The 18,270-nt window shown below is 42.4% G+C and overlaps 1 protein-coding gene across 2 annotated transcripts in view; it reads left to right on the plus strand.

Annotated features, from left to right (window-relative positions):
* Positions 1-18,270, plus strand: part of atg13 (ATG13 autophagy related 13 homolog (S. cerevisiae)) — a 57,785-nt gene that overhangs the window by 5,981 nt on the left and 33,534 nt on the right. The window lies entirely within an intron of this gene.

The raw sequence follows: 18,270 nt of genomic DNA on the forward strand, positions 1-18,270 counted from the left end.
TTTAAAATGCGTGTTCTCTGAATGGAGAGATCTCCATTCGATCAGATCAGGCTAAACAAACCTGTATCTGCTCCGTCCAAACTCAAAACATCGTCCTAAAGACTTAAAGCACTACACTGGCTACCCGTGGAACTGAGGATCCAATTCAAGGTCTCCGTCCTCACCCACCAGTGTGTCCATGGAACTGCCCCTCCCTACCTCAAGGAACTCCTCACCCCGCATACCTCCTTGCGGACCACCCGCTCCAGCAACTCCAACCTCCTCAAACCCCCCAGGACTAAGCTCCGTACTATGGGAGACCGGGCCTTCTGCTCGGCTGCCCCCAGTCTGTGGAATGCTCTCCCCGAGCACATGAGAGCACCATAGACAGTGGAGGCCTTTAAAAAAGGCCTCAAAACTCACCTGTTCAATAGAGCCTTTCCCTAGACCTCTTATTTATTTACTACCCCCCTTTTATTTTATTTTATTTGTATTGTTTGTTTTTATTGCTTTTTATTAATTTTACCGTGTTGTGTAATGTTTTTATACTGTTCATGCTCACTGCTTGTAGCACTTCGGGATTTGAAGTCAAATATGAAGTGCTTTATAAATGAAACCCATTATTATTATTATTATTATTATTATTATTAGTGATTACTGGTTCCATGTTGATTTATTTCAATACAAATTGTTAGGGGGAACTGAAAGGCTCTTACCGTACTGGTTACTTTGCACCCCGGACATTTCCCCCAAAACACATTTAGACGCAATCGCAACAAAGAAGTACCTTTGAAATCCGATCATTTTTAAGACCTTTCTAATTTTTATGATCATATTTAAGACTTTTTAAGGCCTTAAATTCTGATTATCAAATGTAAGACTTTTTAAGACCCAGCGGGAATCATGAATTAATGTCCGTATGGCACTGCTGCTAACATCTGCCTTTTTATCTGTGGCCAGGTTGAAGTGCTCAGGGTGACGCAGAGATGTTTTTATTGAGCCAGTCTGCCATTTTGGGAATTCTGGAGACGGGGAGGGCCAACAACAGTTGCTACGGCACCCAGAGGGGACACCTGACACAGCAGGTTAGCTGGCTGGGTGCTCCTCTGACACTTTTGGTCTGCTCTCTATCCATCAAATGCATACATGCCCACACATGGACACACATGAAACAAGACTGATAGAAACACACAATGTGAGATGCACAGGGAAAATAAAAACACATTCCCTGAGGACTAAAAACATCACTTTGTGTGACATCAGGAGACGTGTTGCTTTGCCGCAGAATTTGCCCGACCCAAGACGACCATGTTTGCTGTCAACATCCTGTCTCCCCAAGACATCACATCGCTATGGCCGTCTGTTTATATGCCAGCAGCTGGTGAGCCAAGGCCAATACGCAATGTAAGCACTTCCCAATCTACACCCTAATGACACAGTGTGTAAATATGTGTGAGAAAAACCATAAAGAAAGATACTGTCACTATCGTTCTTTGGCTATGTGACAGATTTTCTTCCTTTTTTATCCCTTAAGGAATTTTTACATTTCTAAGGCTATTGTGTACGTGAGGATGAATCTCAGTGTTACTCTGTATAGACAGCATATTAGACAGGGTTCAAAGCCGCAACAGCATCCCTAAGAGACTGCCTCATGTGGGTCACAACAGTCCCTTTTGGGAGGGAGATTTCACAGGAAACTGCTTTTTCAAATTTGGCACCTGTAACACTTAACACAATTTCCCATTGGAGGCATCTTTCATGATAACTTGTTATATTTTCTTCTTATTCCGGCTACATAGACATTTTAGAATGCAGTGTTCCACTGGGATAGGGTAGTGGAGATATTTTACAATACAAAAATCAAGAAAACAAAGTAGTTCTGAATGTGTCGTGAGTATTGAGTATTTTGTACCATTTAGAGAATCAGAAAATATGCTCAATCTGGGTCACAGGAACTTCAACAAGGGACCTCTCCTTTTTCTTTCTCCTCTCTACAAAATATTACCTCACCCTCTTTACACACCTCTTGTCTCAGTTAGGAAGCTGCCACCCTCTTCAAACAATCTCTCACTTTTCCCCCTACGTATTCCTCCGCCCTTTTGTGCCTGAGCCTCATGCGAGGTTTTGCTTTCCTAATGCGTAACATCTCTGTTTCCCCAGGACGCCACCCTTCCAGATGATGACTGGAACCTTCAAAGCATGTGCCGGAGCCCTTCAAAGCGGGCGCCCCAAAAATAGTTAAGATTGTATCTAGCTCACATAAATGAATCAAAGCTATTCTACACACCAAAGTACCCCCGTTTCCTTCTCCCATTTCCTTTCCTCAGTCCCCATAACCTCCTAAAAACTTCAGACGTGCCCCAGCCCCTCGGCAGACAAACACAAAACGCAACAAACAACAACAAAATAACAACTCTTCAATTCTTGATCAAGCAGAGGAAAAGGAAATAAATGTTTGACAAAGACAACAGCGGCAAGGAGGGCGGAAGGAAAGTGGAATAAAAGGAATACGATATGGGCTGTGCATTACTGTTTATTGATGAAAGAAAACACATTTGGATGATGACATTCACTTGCCGTTGTTAACAGGCTGCTTCGCTGTTCTTTCCTGAGTGGTGAGAGCTTTTGTTAGTGTAAGGCTCCTCTCTGGAGCGTGTGCTGTTGCGAAAAGGGCTGCATTTCCATCATAATAACAACTGAAAAGAGTAAACTGTCACAAGGCACTTCCTTTTCTGGCTTTGATGCATGCCCCTCGGTCTGGCCTCGCTGTGCCGACGAATGAGCAAGAGAATACACTTCTCTCAATGCCAAAACAAAGCCTCCAAATATAGGATCACTGCTGTGACAGAGAATGTCACAGTCCCATTGCTCTTTATGTCAACTACAGTAAATATCATGGCCGCATTAGCCCAATTCTTCCTGCTGTTTGAAACAATTAGGATACAAAGACAGTGTTTTTTTGATAATGCAGGTGGACCTCATCATGGATTGCGATTGTTCAGCCGGACAGCATCAATGTAGAAAACTGATGGGCTAAATTTAAATGATTAATGCACCAGAGCTTCAAGGCTTTGACAAACGTCTATTTCAGTATGCAGGTTAGACACTGGACTGGTGCTTACCAAGAATGCAAAATGTCTTCCTTTGAACAACCATGAACGAAGCTAACGGAACCCAATGGAGAGAGAAATGAACTGAGAGCTTCTGCAAAAACAAAATCCTCATAATTCAGGCTGTAATAGAATACCATGATTTCAGTTAAATAACAAGTCAGGGAAAAAGCACACTCAGCCGTGACTCATGGAGTGTTTTGACCTCCTTTTAAGTCTGTATGTGTAATAATGTTGCGTCTGGATCTGAGGCCTGACTTTTAAACACCTCTGCATGCTTTCCCAACATCGAGTGTCCTTTTTCTGTATCCTGCATAAAAGCCGTGTTCAACAGCCATGCCTAGCTGGCAGATTCACATGGTGCTGGCCTTGATTCAATACTGGCCGCACAATGCCAGGAGCTACAATGGCAGACTCACTGCAGAGCTGGACGCTATGCGATGGGAGATTGTTTGCCTCGGGAAGGCTGCTTGGCTCTTCCTGCCTTTCAGACCAGAACCTGTAATTACCTAAAATAAGGCAGGCATGGTCTAAATATGAATGTCTTGATAAATAAACCAGGGCTCTCACAGATTGTTCTATGAAAATCACTTTTAGTGGTACATGGGAGACTGAAATCATGAATAATGTGTATTTCCTGAAGCTCACTTCTCTCTCCACTGTGTTACCAATTTGATCTACAAATTCATTACTTTGAAGGTTCAAATTCAACACAGATAGTTCCCAAACTACCCCTGCTCCTACCTGAAGGGAAACGTTCGATGACCGGCTGGTTGTCCACCTGTAGCGTGGCATTACCACCACTCCGTGTGAATCGCACCACGTGGTATTTGCCGTCGCTCACCATCACTGCGCTCTCCTCGATGATTATGTCGTCTGTTCCCACGTTGAAGATAACGCCGATCTTTCCCCGTTCCTATAGACAGAAGATGATGGAGAACATTATGAGGAGATTGCAAAAACAACTGGTCGCATGTGGAAAAAGATATCCTTTTAAATATCCCCTAACGTGGTACTTAAAACTTTAACCACATCTTTCATTTGTGCCTATCAAATAGAATTGCCTCCATAACTAACACAATTAACAATTGAATTTGCTCCATTCTTTTCTAATCTCTCGTCCCAACACCCTGGTTCAAAAGTAGCATGGTCATCAGGTCAACATCACTTTGGCTGATGACTTCATCCATGTTTGCTGCTAAATGACGAATGATAGAATGCTCACACGATAAAGGGATTTCACCTGCTGAACACGACATTGCTAGCATTGTCATTGTGAGCATATCAGCATGCTTGCGTTTAGCTTCAAACAATGCTGTGCCTAAGTATGCAGTATAATTGAAACTTGGTACAGCGTTGTCTACATGGCTGTAGACTTTTAGTGTCTTTCTTCTATGGGAACCTTTGTCGCAAGATGTTATACTAAGCCGAAACCACAATTCAGTAGGTAAATGAAACACTCTCTCTTACTGATACCCTGTTTATATGTCTGACAATCAATGCCCAAAGATAACCTGTTTAGAATATCTAGCAGGCTGGCAGTGAACAATAGGGATCATATTTAAAACAAAAAGAAGCAAATCATCATGTCTGTGTCTGTGTGATTGCATTAACGCTGAAGCAATCACATTGTGAACAGTAGTGTTACACTGCAATGCAATACAATAACACTGCAGTCATCAAGCCGTGGTAATACGCATGATAAGGTTGCTGTTTAGATTTCCCGCAGCAAAAATCTAACGATAATTTCCTTGATTCACCAAAAAGGCCCCTCGCTGCCAGCAGCCAGAGGATTCTGAGGAATAGATCTCACACACGTCCGCCTGGTAAAACATCTGAGTACTTGTTGAGGACTCAGGCACCTTCAGTATTCATCAACCCGCTGACCCCCTCCCCTCTCCCATCTATTAGTGTTGACAGCCGCCCACTGCTTTGAGTTTATTACAGTCAACCACCTACTCTTCTCTCATCTCCCGCCATCTCTCTCCTCTCCCTTTGCTGTTCCCGTCCTCAGTCCCAGGAAAGGTCAAAGTCATTTACAGAGTTACTGTCTGCCAGTGAGGCATGGAACAAGGGTGGGAGACAGAGAACCAGACAGAGTACACACCAGACAGCACCATTACAGACTAATTCTCTGTCTGGCAGTAAATCTTCTGTTGCAGTCTTATTCGGCACTGCTATAAGATCCAGAGCAGAAACTGCTCCGCCGGCCATTTCCATTGACAGTAACACTTCCTGGATGTCGCTGCGGGTCAAGCTCATTTGCACACTGGGTCAAGTTTGCACCCCGCTATCTGCCAGCTGCGGCGAACAACTTCATTGATTCCATTATATCATTAGCTATGTGCATTTATTTTGCCACCTTCTATACGGTGAACGTGAGGCTTCTGCTCGCAGCGATATTCCATTATTCATGGCAGATTAAGTATTTAAAAAAGGCAAATAAAACATCCTAATGTTAGCAGAACTTAAAAAGTTAATTGAGTAAATAAGTGCAGAGGTTGTGCAGAAAGTTAATGAGAGGTATAATCGCTGCCAAATGTATGTGCATCCCAACCACTCTTTGGAGCTGTTACAAGTGGTTACACTTTTCAGGCAGGGCCGCAGTATGGCTATGCACTCATGACCACCCCAATTAGGGTATAAATTGAGCATGCTGAAATGGCGGCGCAAGTGCTGGGTGCCATGATTAATAGCGCAGAGATATCAGCTGAATGTGAGACACAGTTGGAATAAACAACAAGATCAATGTGGAGGCAGGAAGCAGACTCTCTCCTTCATGAACTAAGTTAGACCAGGATGAGTTCCTCAGCGTGGAGCTTGATGGACTGCTCAGCAGATGATCTCATTCTGCAAAGAGGCTTTGAATGTCTCAGATGGCAAAGTGCTTCCAGCTTCTTAGGCACTTAATCAATTGATTAATGTTATGGACCGGCCCTTGCTGTATTTCCGCCCACTCTCCCCACGCATGCCTAAGTCCAACGTTGACTCTCAGATGTGAATATGAAGCCTGTCAGAGAGTGATTCATGAGGGGCACGTGAATTCAAAGGAAATCACTGATACCTTTGAGATACCGCAAACAAAGAAGAAATATGGAGGTGAGAAATGCCAGGATCATCTCCATTAAAGCCCACGCACGAGGAAGCTTAGAATAATCATGGCACCTTTGCCTGAAGAATGAATTCAATTGACTGGTGCAAAGCAGACTGAATTCATGCTATTATGACAGACTAGCAGGAGGGAGAGTGAATTTGAGTGATATTTACAGAGAGATTAGCATTTGTGTTCCGCAACATTAGGGTTCTTCCCGGTGCTGAGGGAATGTATTGAGCCCATTACGGCGGGAAGCCGCTGGGAACCAGTGCTTTTCAAAAATGATTTTAGTACAGCGGTAATGACATTTTAATGGGCATTTCCCTTAAGCGAACATATCTCTGGAAACAGAAGGAAAGAAATAAGACTCTTTGAATGACTAGGAGCAGTCAAGCCTGCAACGTTGAAATGGTAGGTAACTGACAATAAGCCCTGGCTGCTCTTTAAACACCACAGCCTCTAAACTACTGCTAAGTACCTCTAAATCTGCTTCGGCTGTCGGCTAATGTCAGGAGGAAGAATGTAACGCTTTTGCTCTTTTATCCAAAGGTTAGCTCATTTTACTTTTTCTTTCTGTGGGTCAATCAGTGGTGCAGGTAGGGGTCCATTGTATAATAAAGGGGAGGAGATTTTTGATGCCTGAGATAATACATTTCAATCGCCTTCATTTAAAGCTGCACGTGCCTCAGGGATAAGGACATTTTTCGTGTTTTTTTTTTTACTTTAGCCAGTTGTATATTCGTTAAAGTCTTATTGCATACAAGTCAAGTTAACTTTACCTATGATTATAACTTTAAAGCACACATTGCTGTCCTTGTCAAACATATAAGATGTTGGTGCAAGAACAAAAAGATAAACTCAAGGAGAAACTGCTGATCAGCGTCTAATACAACAGGAAGTTGAGGACAGTTGAGCTGCCAACAGAAAACAAAAGTTGCTGTAATCCTCTCATTAGTCTCTCCTTGCCTTTTTTCAAAGACAAAGAGAATTGGCTTCGGAATTCTGTGCAGCCGGGAAGGAGCAGCAGCGGAATACGCAGAGAGCATTTCGAAATATTTCAACATGACCTTGCAATGTGCGAGGGAGCGTCTAGGTAAATGTGGTTGACGAGAGCGGAATGGGAATGAGGCGGCGCCGGAGCGAGGCTGCAGTTTCTCTATCAGGATTATCAGTCTCAGAGAGCTCTCGCTGATCACATGGAGCAGAAGAGGAAGAGGGAGCAGAGGAGGAGGAGGAGGAGGAGGAGGAGGAAGGGGCAGAGAGAAACATCGTGCGATAAAAGGACAGAGGGAACCTTGATGATCCTCCAGGGCCTCAAGGTGCCGAGATCAAAGCCGCTTTTGAAGATGTCAAGATCTAGTTCTCTCTTTGCTGCGCACACTGGTAGTCAATTAAAGAGGGAGGAAAGTAGACAAAGGGGGAAGACGTTTTTGAAGGATTTGTATTCATTTCTTTACAGACAGCTCTCTCGCGATTCTTCCAGCACCCCTACAGCTTCAGCCACAAACACACGTCTTCTTCTTGATCTATTTGCATTTCCTGAACGTCTCTGTGCATTTCCCTCTTAGATCTGATTCACGAGCGCAAAACTGGCAGATTACAAAAGAGAAAATAACCGCTGGATGGACTGGAGGCTGTGTTCAGCAACACTCCGACAGATACAGCTGTTTGAATCACTCGCGCTGCTTTGCATTTTGCTGCATCAACGCATCTCATGGAAACGGTCCAGAAACGTGGCTGACCAGTTCAGGAATGTGCTGAGGCTTATGACTTAGTTTGACATATTTCATATTAATAGGGTGTTGGAAATGCAAACTATTCCTCAGCCGCTTTCTCATTTCCCCAATAATGATCTCTCATAGGCTGTATCTGCTCCGGTCTAACTCGCCATACCAGTGTAAGTATGCGGAGCTGCAGTATTTATCAGCTTATGAATCAGCCAGAGGAGCAGCATGCACAGAGAAATGAGTGATACATAGATTTTTACTTGATGCCCAACGAAGAGCAATCCGTTTTCTCCCCTCTCTCTTTGGACACACACACTCATCTGACACTTCTATGAGGTTTAGGGCAGCTTAATATTTCATACAGTGGTACAGCGAGCAATTTATATTCCAAGCTTTTAGGTTAAATTGAAGTTACAGATCATTATTGGTGGATATGTTTCTATCCCAAAGGCTTTTGCTACAGATATACAGTATCTGTGCATCTCCATTTTGAAAGTAATTCTAGCTCTATACGGCTAATCAGCTTGTCAACATGTATGCATAAAGCCTGCGAGAGGAGATCGGCTGTGGCATCTGCTAAGAGGAAACAGTATAGCGGGGCTAATCTTCCACTCTGAAACTGCAGCGTTATGTAAGATGAAATAGGCGGTTGCATAACACGCAGACTCCTCACTGGCTAAATCACCCATTGTCGGTTCACCTAACATCTTCAGAGTGTGTGTGACGGAAAAAGACTCAGGGCTAAAAGACATTTGGGATCAGAAACACTGTTATCTAGTAATCATATTTCATGTCTTCTCTTTTTGATATTCACCCCAAATGACACAGCACATGCTCCCAAAGCTGAGACACTATGCAGGGAGGAAATGCTCGGTCTCATTCACCACAACACTTTGTTTCTGCTCAGCTATCTCATTTATGTTTTTGCCACGATCTGTAGCAGTCACCTTGACAATGTTTCTCCCATCTCCTCATCTTAATAGTACTTTATCTCAATTTCTCTTCCGTAACACTCTTTTCTGTGCGACAGTGGTCCCAGCTATTGTTTCCTGCTCTGACGGAGAATGGAATGTCATTGAGAAATTGACGAGGTAGACATGACTTGGTGTCTGTATATGTGAGTGTATGCTGCTGAATCTCCCATCTAAGCATGAGTCACTCTGGGCTTGCCCATTTGTCCCGCAGTACACACATGCTGGCAGCGAGCCAAAATACTGCAGAGGGAAGCAGCTAAAGACGGAGGGGGGACGGGGATTTAAATCAGCCAAAACATCATCCTCCATAATCCTGATCATGTCAACACCTAGCTCCTAAACTCCTCAGTGTCAGGCTGCAATCTCAAGACGTGCACACACACACACACACACACACACACACACACACACACACACACACACACACACACACACACACACACACACACACACACAGAGTTGATTCCATTATGATATGTACCCTTGTGACTGCTGATGGATGGTGTCCTTCAGAACAAAGATCTGCAGGTTCAAATCTGACCTAACTTTTCGCTTACACACATACACACACAGTTTTGCAAACATGAGAACATCCTTGAGTGAGGTAGCGCTGAGCACACCCTGGTCTTTTTTTTTTAAATCTGCAGAGGGTTTATGGATACATACATATACAAACACACAGACACACTGGGATGGGATGTGTCTGAGCGAATACTCTCAATGCAGTGATTTCACAGATTTTAAGACGTTAACAGTATCTTACAGTGTGGGTATCATATACCCATCACCAAGTGTTGCCAGTCTGTATTCACTGCCTTATCAAAGGAAAATAAAAAAAATAGAGGTGCTAGAAGGCATCCTGGCACCTAAGGTTACATCTTTGACTCTACCGACTGTTAAAAGATGTGATACAGATTCAATTAGTGAAAGTTTTAAAGAAACGTCAAAGTCAAAAGTGACGAACCAGAAATTGATGGAGATAAGGTGCAGAGACAACGAGAAGACGAAAAAAATATTGTGGAGTTAAATTGAAGACAGAATTGTGAAAAACAGATGGGAGAGAAGGTTTGGGAGGCACAGTCCACCCACTCTTCCTCCCTTCACCTAAAGCCCTCGAAGGCCCAGACACAGGTAGAAATGTGTCGGATTGGGTGGATTAATATGGGACAAAGAGGCTTACAAGACCAATACAGTGTCCAATCCATGTTGTGTTACCCTTTCCAGCCTCTTTTTTTGTATAAAATGTACTTTTGCTATTGCCAACATAATCCTTCATCAATCAATAAACCAATAAAATAAGAAATTATTCCTGATTCTGCTACCAGACATACTTTGTCCTCTCTTTGGAAAAAAAGGAAATCAATAACTAATGACTGAATGATATTTTATCAGTGTTATGAGCAGTAATAGAGATATCACAATAGCTGACCTCAGATTGGCTGCCAAACACATTGACTATGTATCTATAGTTTTAGCAATAGATACTCATAAACTGAAAATGTTGTTGCAATTTAGTCTTTGCAGCCCAATAGAACAATAAAAGCTTCACAATCTATTTTCTTTAGCAGAGAAAGGCTATTCCCTCGCCTTGTGGTGTCTTCCATTATTATTTCTCCCACTTTGGCTTTTACCTTTCCTTTGCTTTTTCTCCATTTCTAATCCGTCTGCCCTCATCAGCAGCTCTCTCCTCCCCAGAGGTTCATTTCTGTGCTGACTGGACTTGCTAACATGGGTTTGGTAGAATCCAATTGATCCACATGCACTTGGGAGCGATCACAGAGAAAGTGTTGATCTCCAGACTGCGGTGATGGAGAAAGGTGCGTCATTTCAAAAACAAAATAGGTTTGTAGATCATTGCTGCCTTGGAGAGTCAGCAAACTGTGAAATGAGATACCTGAGTCCTTTGACTACTCTGCTTAATCTTTTGTTCAGTGGCTTAGTACAATAATAATCCTTTCTGACATTGTATGGGTTAATTCGGTTGCTCAGTGTTTGTTTTCGTCTTACTTGACGCTGGAGTCAGGCCAAGTCACAAAATACATTGTCACCACGGTGCTGTTTATCCTAATGGAGACATTGACAACATATTTTAGTGGGACGGATGAAATGACGTGCAAAAAAGTAAACGGTTCAAGTCCTTTCTTAATTCAATAATGCGTATTTCAAAATAACATTATGTTACTGGGGCCAAGCTGCAATGTGAAGATGCCCTAAAGGCAAAGTCATTGTTATCTGGAACTGAGCATTTGAAAACATACCCAAAAATCCAATGAGAAAAATGTATAATACAACTTAGAAAAATGACTCAGATCGGTTTCAAAATATAAGGGAGGATTATTAAATGTGATTGGAAAATATGTGATGATTCTGATCAAGATGAGTCATATTAGATTTATCAACAAACAGAGCTGTAGCAATAAAGAAGAACCTCAGTTAACCTGATTGGATTGCATACAATTGTACTCTGCCTCAGTTTGAAAGAACCAATCTCTACCCGTACTTATCTCAACCCTATCTCTTAGAAATTACCTTTATAAAGTACAGGATAAGAACAAACCAGACTACAGAGGAAAGGACTCTTCTTCAGCTTGCACATCATTTGTCATGCCTGACTATACACTGCAGGAAAGAGCAGAAATGGGAGATTTCTTTGTGTTTTTAAATGTTGTGACTTTGTGTGTAGCTACGGCAAGACACGTGTCAGACTGTTTCAGTGTGTGTGTGCGTGTGTGTGTTGTGGAGTAGCATGTTGCTTTCTTTTGAGGACAAGTGAGGCAGGCAGCTGGCCGAAATTGAAAGGAATGAGTGTGACCTTCGGACAAAATCAAGAGCAAAGTGTTTTCTGTCTCTATTGTTTTCTCTGCTCCTCTCCACTTTCTGTCCTGGCGGGCTCATTTTGCCTCCCCATGCTCCATCTTTCTCTTTCCTCAGAAGAGCAGGAAAAGAGCCACGAAGTAAAAAAAAAAAACAAGAGCATGAGGCCATTTGTTTTTTTATTTCTTTACCTATTTTTCCTCCTCCGAAAACAGCAACGGTGCATATTATACAATTTGTTCTCTGGAAACGTAAACAGCGCACATTTCCTGGCAAGAAACTGTGTGAAAGTAAGAAAATAAGTGCCATGCTTTGCTTCCCTTAATATACATTTCCCATATCATTCAGCAGTAAGTCCAATACCTACTGTACGTATGCTCTGACGATAAAAATGGTGTTCGCTCAGCCCTTTTTTCATCTTACCATTCATTATCTGGTCTCAGTTCTCTCACTTGCCGTTCGCTTCTCTCCATCTGTCACCCTGATAACCGCTCCTCTTACATTTCTCCCTTTTCTCTTATTGCCTTTCAGTCTCCACGGGCACTGTGTGAGGTTGAAGCCCAGTAGAGAAGAACGGCTGCCGAGCACATTGGCTAATATTTGCCCTGTGCTAAACTGAGCAAACATGGATAAAGTGAACACAATCCCTTCCTTTGTCCCTGGCTGTCGGCCATGTTGTCCTTTCATTCCCTTCCTGTATTTCCTGCCGTAGAGCTGGCGGCTGGTACCCCACTGTGCACATGTTGTGTTCAAGCTAAACACTGGGAGGGATGAATCAGATACCGTAATCTGTTTCTGGTGTATTTCTAGTCTAGTTTATTCTCAACACCTGTGCAATCCAATCAAACAGGTTTAGGATTATGGTCCTCATGGATCAATCGGATCCTCATGAATAACGCCAATTACACCATGATGAAATAAGTGTGCACTTTACGTAGGGAGGCAGAAAGTAAGGGTGTGGATGAGCATGTAGTATGAAAATTGCCAACGTTTGTGTGTGTTAGATTATCAATCGGCATAAATACAATGACTAGAATTTCAAATAAATACATAATGTTGTACCCTGACAAAGCATTCATGCTGTTACTCAATGTTTAATGACTCTACACCACCAGAAAGACCAACAGCACATGTATGTAACGGCAGCATCCCTGGTTTAATATGGCCTTGGGTCTGTGTCATTTAGGATTCAAATAGACAAAGTCTGTGCTCAGCTGAACAAACCTGGTAACCGTTGACGTGATAATTCACAACAATTCAAGTGTGCCAGGTCACCTTCACCCCCAATAAGCTCTTCTAAAGCCAGAACTGAAACCTGTGGAGTGTTCCTGACTCTTCAAGTGACTCTTCAGATTAGATGAAGTGTGTTTCTACTTGTACCTTTCCACGAGTTAGAGGTTGAACAAAATGATCAGAAAGTACTCAGAAATCGTTATGTTTTTAGGTGACGGAGCAATTTTGGAAGTAGTGCCTTAGTAGATTTAAAGAATGGACCACAACATAGAGAATGTAACTCATCTATATAATTTGGTTTCTGTTAAAGCTATATGTGGATGTACATGTCCTTTGGGCAAGGCATGTTTGCAAAGCATTTGATCTTACAGAAAACACAAACTAACAGCTTCAAAATCTGTTTATCTCGCCTTTACTCACAAGGATTCCAGACACTAAGATTGTTTGGGTTTTCATATTAGATACAACTAACATCAAGACAACAAATCCATACGGCTTAAGTTAATCGGTAGATACACAAGTAAGGTGAACACGCACGCACGCACGCACGCACGCACGCACGCACGCACGCACGCACGCACGCACGCACGCACGCACGCACGCACACACACACACACACACACACACACACACACACACACACACACACACACACACACACACACACACACACACACACACACACACACACACACACACACAGGGCCCACAGCAACAAGAACCAAAAATAGGCTTCAAAGCAGCTTTACCTTGTTCAACCCAATAAGCTTCAGTTACTGTCCACAAATTCATTTCAGCTACACATCTTTCACTCTGTGTGCTTGTCTTTCAGAACTTGAAAATAACACGCGCTGCATACAAGTATTCATTTTATTCCTGTCTTGCAACAAATTCCTAAAAATCTGAAAGCCAAATGTACAATGTTGGTCTTTTTGAGTCATTGCGCTGTTTGACGCTTCACAGAAGTCACATTTCTCAAGCCTCATTCGCTAAATGACTGCCAATAATACAACAAAGGCAGCGCGCAGGTGAGAGAGCTGTGCTTCTGTATGTTTGGACCTTTTCTCTGCATGACCAAACATTGCCAGAATGGATTTTGAAAGCCATTGTCTGGATCAGGGAAATAAAGATTGTCACATTTAATTGAGACTTTGAGTTTTCTAAACTTTTATGTCTGGCTTTTCAATGGTAAAAATAATTCAGAACAAACATTTTATGGAATGTTAATGGAGGTAGGTGCATGCTTTGTGGGGTTTGGTTTTGTAATTCCCACATGAAGTCACTTCTGATCAACAGCGACACAAGGCTAATATACACACTGTAAATAAAAGACAAAAAAGTTGATATTTCCAGTCGGATGTGGATAATTCGGTTAGCAGATAAAGATGGAATTAAACTATGAAACAAGTGAACTTTATGAAGTCAATATGCTCCTCAAAGCGGAAAGGTAATTACACAATGACATACATTACTGTGCATGCAAACTGAAATTATAATTAATAGCTGGTGTAAGTGATTATGACACCATTTAAATTCTGGCCCCTAGATTAAAATAAATTGCTTGTTAAAATCTACATAGGCACAATTTAACTATTAGACAATGGGGATAGAGTTGGGTGTTGCAGTCCATTATCTCCCTGAGTAAAAATAATACTCTTGGTTATTGAGATTTTGTGATGTAAACAAGTGCAAAGTTAACTGACCATGCAGCTATCTAATCATTCTCTTTAAATGTTACAGCTACATTTCAGGGCGTAGACACAGGTTTGCTGTGAACAAACAGCGCATTTTATTTTTTAATTAGCAGTTAATGATCTCATATAGGTCCCGAGCTGAGCAGTGCAAACAACTGCCTTATGTGGCATATTGCAACAGATAATGAATAATTCATTATTTAAATTACTTTGTTCAACCCTTCACCCGGTGTCGCGCAGGGGAGAGTGCTTTTACAGTCTTACATGATGTGGATGAAAAATGCATTAACACAGTATTGTTGCAAGCAGTCTGAGTAGAAGCACATACATTCATATTCCACCCTACATGGCTCTCATCATATTCTATTTAATACATGTATGCAGGATTGTGGTGCACTTTTTTGATGAAAGTCGAATAATGAAGGTGTTATTTTAAAGGCAGAGGAAAACACAGCAGTGCTAATGTTGTTTGTGACTGCACGCAAGCGCTTAGAAAAACAGCTTTTCTTTCTAAGTGACAGTTACAAAGATGCTCATAAAGCATTGAAGCTGTCTCCAGCAGTGACGGCTGTGTGCGACTTTTGTTTACACGGCGACATCACAGTCTTCAAAGACCTCCGTTTGAACTAAATGAACAGAAGAGGGCTTTTGGCTCCATCTCTTCCTCAGACTTACAACAGGGACGTCAGAGCGCGCACACTGAACACTGACATGCCTATCGTATCTGTCCAGAGGATACTCTGAATGTATGTTCTTTAATAAGATCAGGCTGGAGATATACTAGCTTTGTTAGTGTCAGAAAACATCTAATAAAGGAACAATTTGTAAAGTTGTCTATATCATTTTGAACTTTTCCAGCTGTCCGTGGCCCTAAAACGAGTCACTAATACATAGTTTAATAAAAAAATAAAAGCTTACTTAACACTTAAACAATTTGTCACTTTGGTTTTTAACAAAGGTTACTCAAACTGGAGGTAGCAGTGTGTTGTTTGAGTATTTGTGGTAGTACGAGAATGAGATTGTGACGTCAAACAAACTGGACTGTGTGTGTTCATGGTGGAACATTTCTGAACAATGGTGCGTAACTGCACAGAGGAATAAGGCTGTGCATACACACACTTGTTAGTATGATCACATTGCATTTTCATAGGATTTTTTGATACATGTATTATTTTAAAGGGCATACTCTTTTCACTTGTCTGAAAACATCAATGATACATCTCACCAGAAGTTCAAAAACACATTTTCAACCACTCCTTTAAAGTTGACATTTGGGAGATTTAAACCATACAAGAGAAAAACACATGTACTCATTTTCTTTTCTCTATAAAGCGTTGACTCTCAGTATCTGTGAATAACTCAATACAAAGGTTTGGAATGTCAAAAACGAAAAAAATGTATTTCTCGTTACAAGTTTAATTAGAAAAGATTTTAATGTTTTGGAAAAAAAGGAGGATAAAGAGGATCCTGTAGAAAGCATACTTTGCCACATTGATAATTGCAATCAGATGGAAAAAAAAGTCAACTTGCACTCAGCAGCAAAACTTATCATCTAAGCAGGTGTTTGCACAAATAACATTTGGGAAATAGTGTGAACATGAGACAGGGCAGATAGAAAGTGATGCACGACTCCTGGTGCTATCAGCGGCCATCAGGTATCACTTGGGTGCTGCGTTGACTTCCTTATACTCCTACTTGCTATTTTATAAGTTGGTTCCCTCTGTGTGAGTGTGTGTTTGTACATGTGTGGGTGGGCAGCAACCCAGGTGTGGTTCGGCCTCCCAGCAGGTGATAAGCACCGCTGTCTCTCCAGCCGCAGGTGCACTTCCCACTTGTTGCCGTCACCATAGCAACCCAACCGTGCCCGTTCAGAGTCCGTCAACCGGGAGGAATCATGTGTCAAAAACATGATAGGCCAGCGATACTGAACACTCACGGCTTGGCTTTCAATTTGTTTCTCCTATCATTTTTTCTTCACCCTGTCCACTGTACACACATCTCCTGTACGGCTGGGTACAACTGGACTACTCCAAACACACACACACCGACTGTGTGCCGAAAAACTGTCTGTAAAATAAATAATGATTACACTTAAAATGGAAAAGAGGGAATCAATCAGTGTAAACATCACTGTGATTGTGCTGTCAAAGGGCAGCAACATTTTCTGTGTCAGTCTTTAGTATGGACACACAAACATACACTTAATTACAGATAAAACACCTACACATACACACAGGTATACACACAGGTACAGTATACACACCTTCCATACCAATGCATGTACAGCTCTCCTCTCTTCTGCAGTGACTTGCTTTCTTTCCTCACCACTAGTACTTTTCCATTACAAACACAGAGCTTGGTCAATAAATATCTGTTTTCCGTTTTAGCAGAATTCATCTGCTCTACTCAAATTGTCCTCTCTGGGCTTTTACTAAACCCAGTGTTGTACAAAATTGTAAATGCACCAAAAGGGAACATCAATTTTAACGATGTTTATCTGACATCATGTTGGTCATTTTTTCTACCATCGAACCTCAATAGCAGCAAGGAATGCAGCAACTTTATCCTGCCGTGACCTAGCGAGCTGTAAATGTTTCTTAGCTCAAAGACAGGAAACTCAGCGGAGAACAATTTTCTCTACGTGAGACACCCCCGGCCGGCAAATATCCTGTGTCAGCAAGCTTCTGCGGGCATGTGTTGCCCTGCTTGTGTCTGGGCTTTGATTTCCGTGCCAGTGGGCAACCTGTGGTCAGGTCACTGGACGGATGCCAGAGTTAACTGTGAGCACATATGCCCATCTGACCCAAGTGGACATGGAGCAGATTGGGGTAAGGGTTGGGGGGTGGAGGGAAAGCAGGGAGGTCAGAGAGAGGTCACATCCCTCTGGCCTCTGGTATCTACTCGAGCATATAGACTGGAAATAGTGTATCACAGCACACGATGATTAATTTGACAAACGTGAAGGAACTGTGCAGTCTCAAACAAGGGTCAGGATTCACTCAAATTGTTCAGTAAATACACACAATCTCACACATACACAGCTTATGGTCGAGAATGAGAAAGAGACACACACACACACGGAGGATTTATGAGGCTGTGTTGGTTGGTTATTTACAGGTTGTGCTCTGCTCTATTTACTGTCCATAACTGTGGCCCGTTGGCCTTGTTTAGCACTGCTGGGGCAGAACCACTTACTGTACAGTGTGTGTGTGCGTGGCTCCCACCCACGAAACCCGCCTCCCTATAAATCCAAGATGATTCAACGTGAGCCTCTATTTACTCTCGCTCCTTGCGTGTGTCGCCTGCTTCATCACACAACTCTGAGGCATAAAAAACAGACGCCACACCACTGCGGTAGCTCTGAGGCTGAGAACAAAAAATGACAACAAATATCAATCGCAGGGCTCCCCAACGGTGTGCACTTCTCTCATTACTGCTTTGAGGAGGGTGGGAGCACATACAAGAGCCTCCTCACTCGATGTGCAAGCCACTCTCACCCGCTCGCCGTCTTTCTTTAGAAAACCCTATCCAGACATCTTATCAGCCAATCAGGCAGACAGACCTTCCTCAGACTACACACCTCATCAGTCCCCACAAATAACTGTCTTGAGTGGAGACGAGAGAGGATGGAGAGAAGGAGGGTAA

The sequence above is a fragment of the Notothenia coriiceps genome, unplaced genomic scaffold, assembly GCF_000735185.1.
Source record: "Notothenia coriiceps isolate Sejong01 unplaced genomic scaffold, NC01 NC01_scaffold00000339, whole genome shotgun sequence".
Lineage (NCBI taxonomy): Eukaryota > Metazoa > Chordata > Actinopteri > Perciformes > Nototheniidae > Notothenia > Notothenia coriiceps.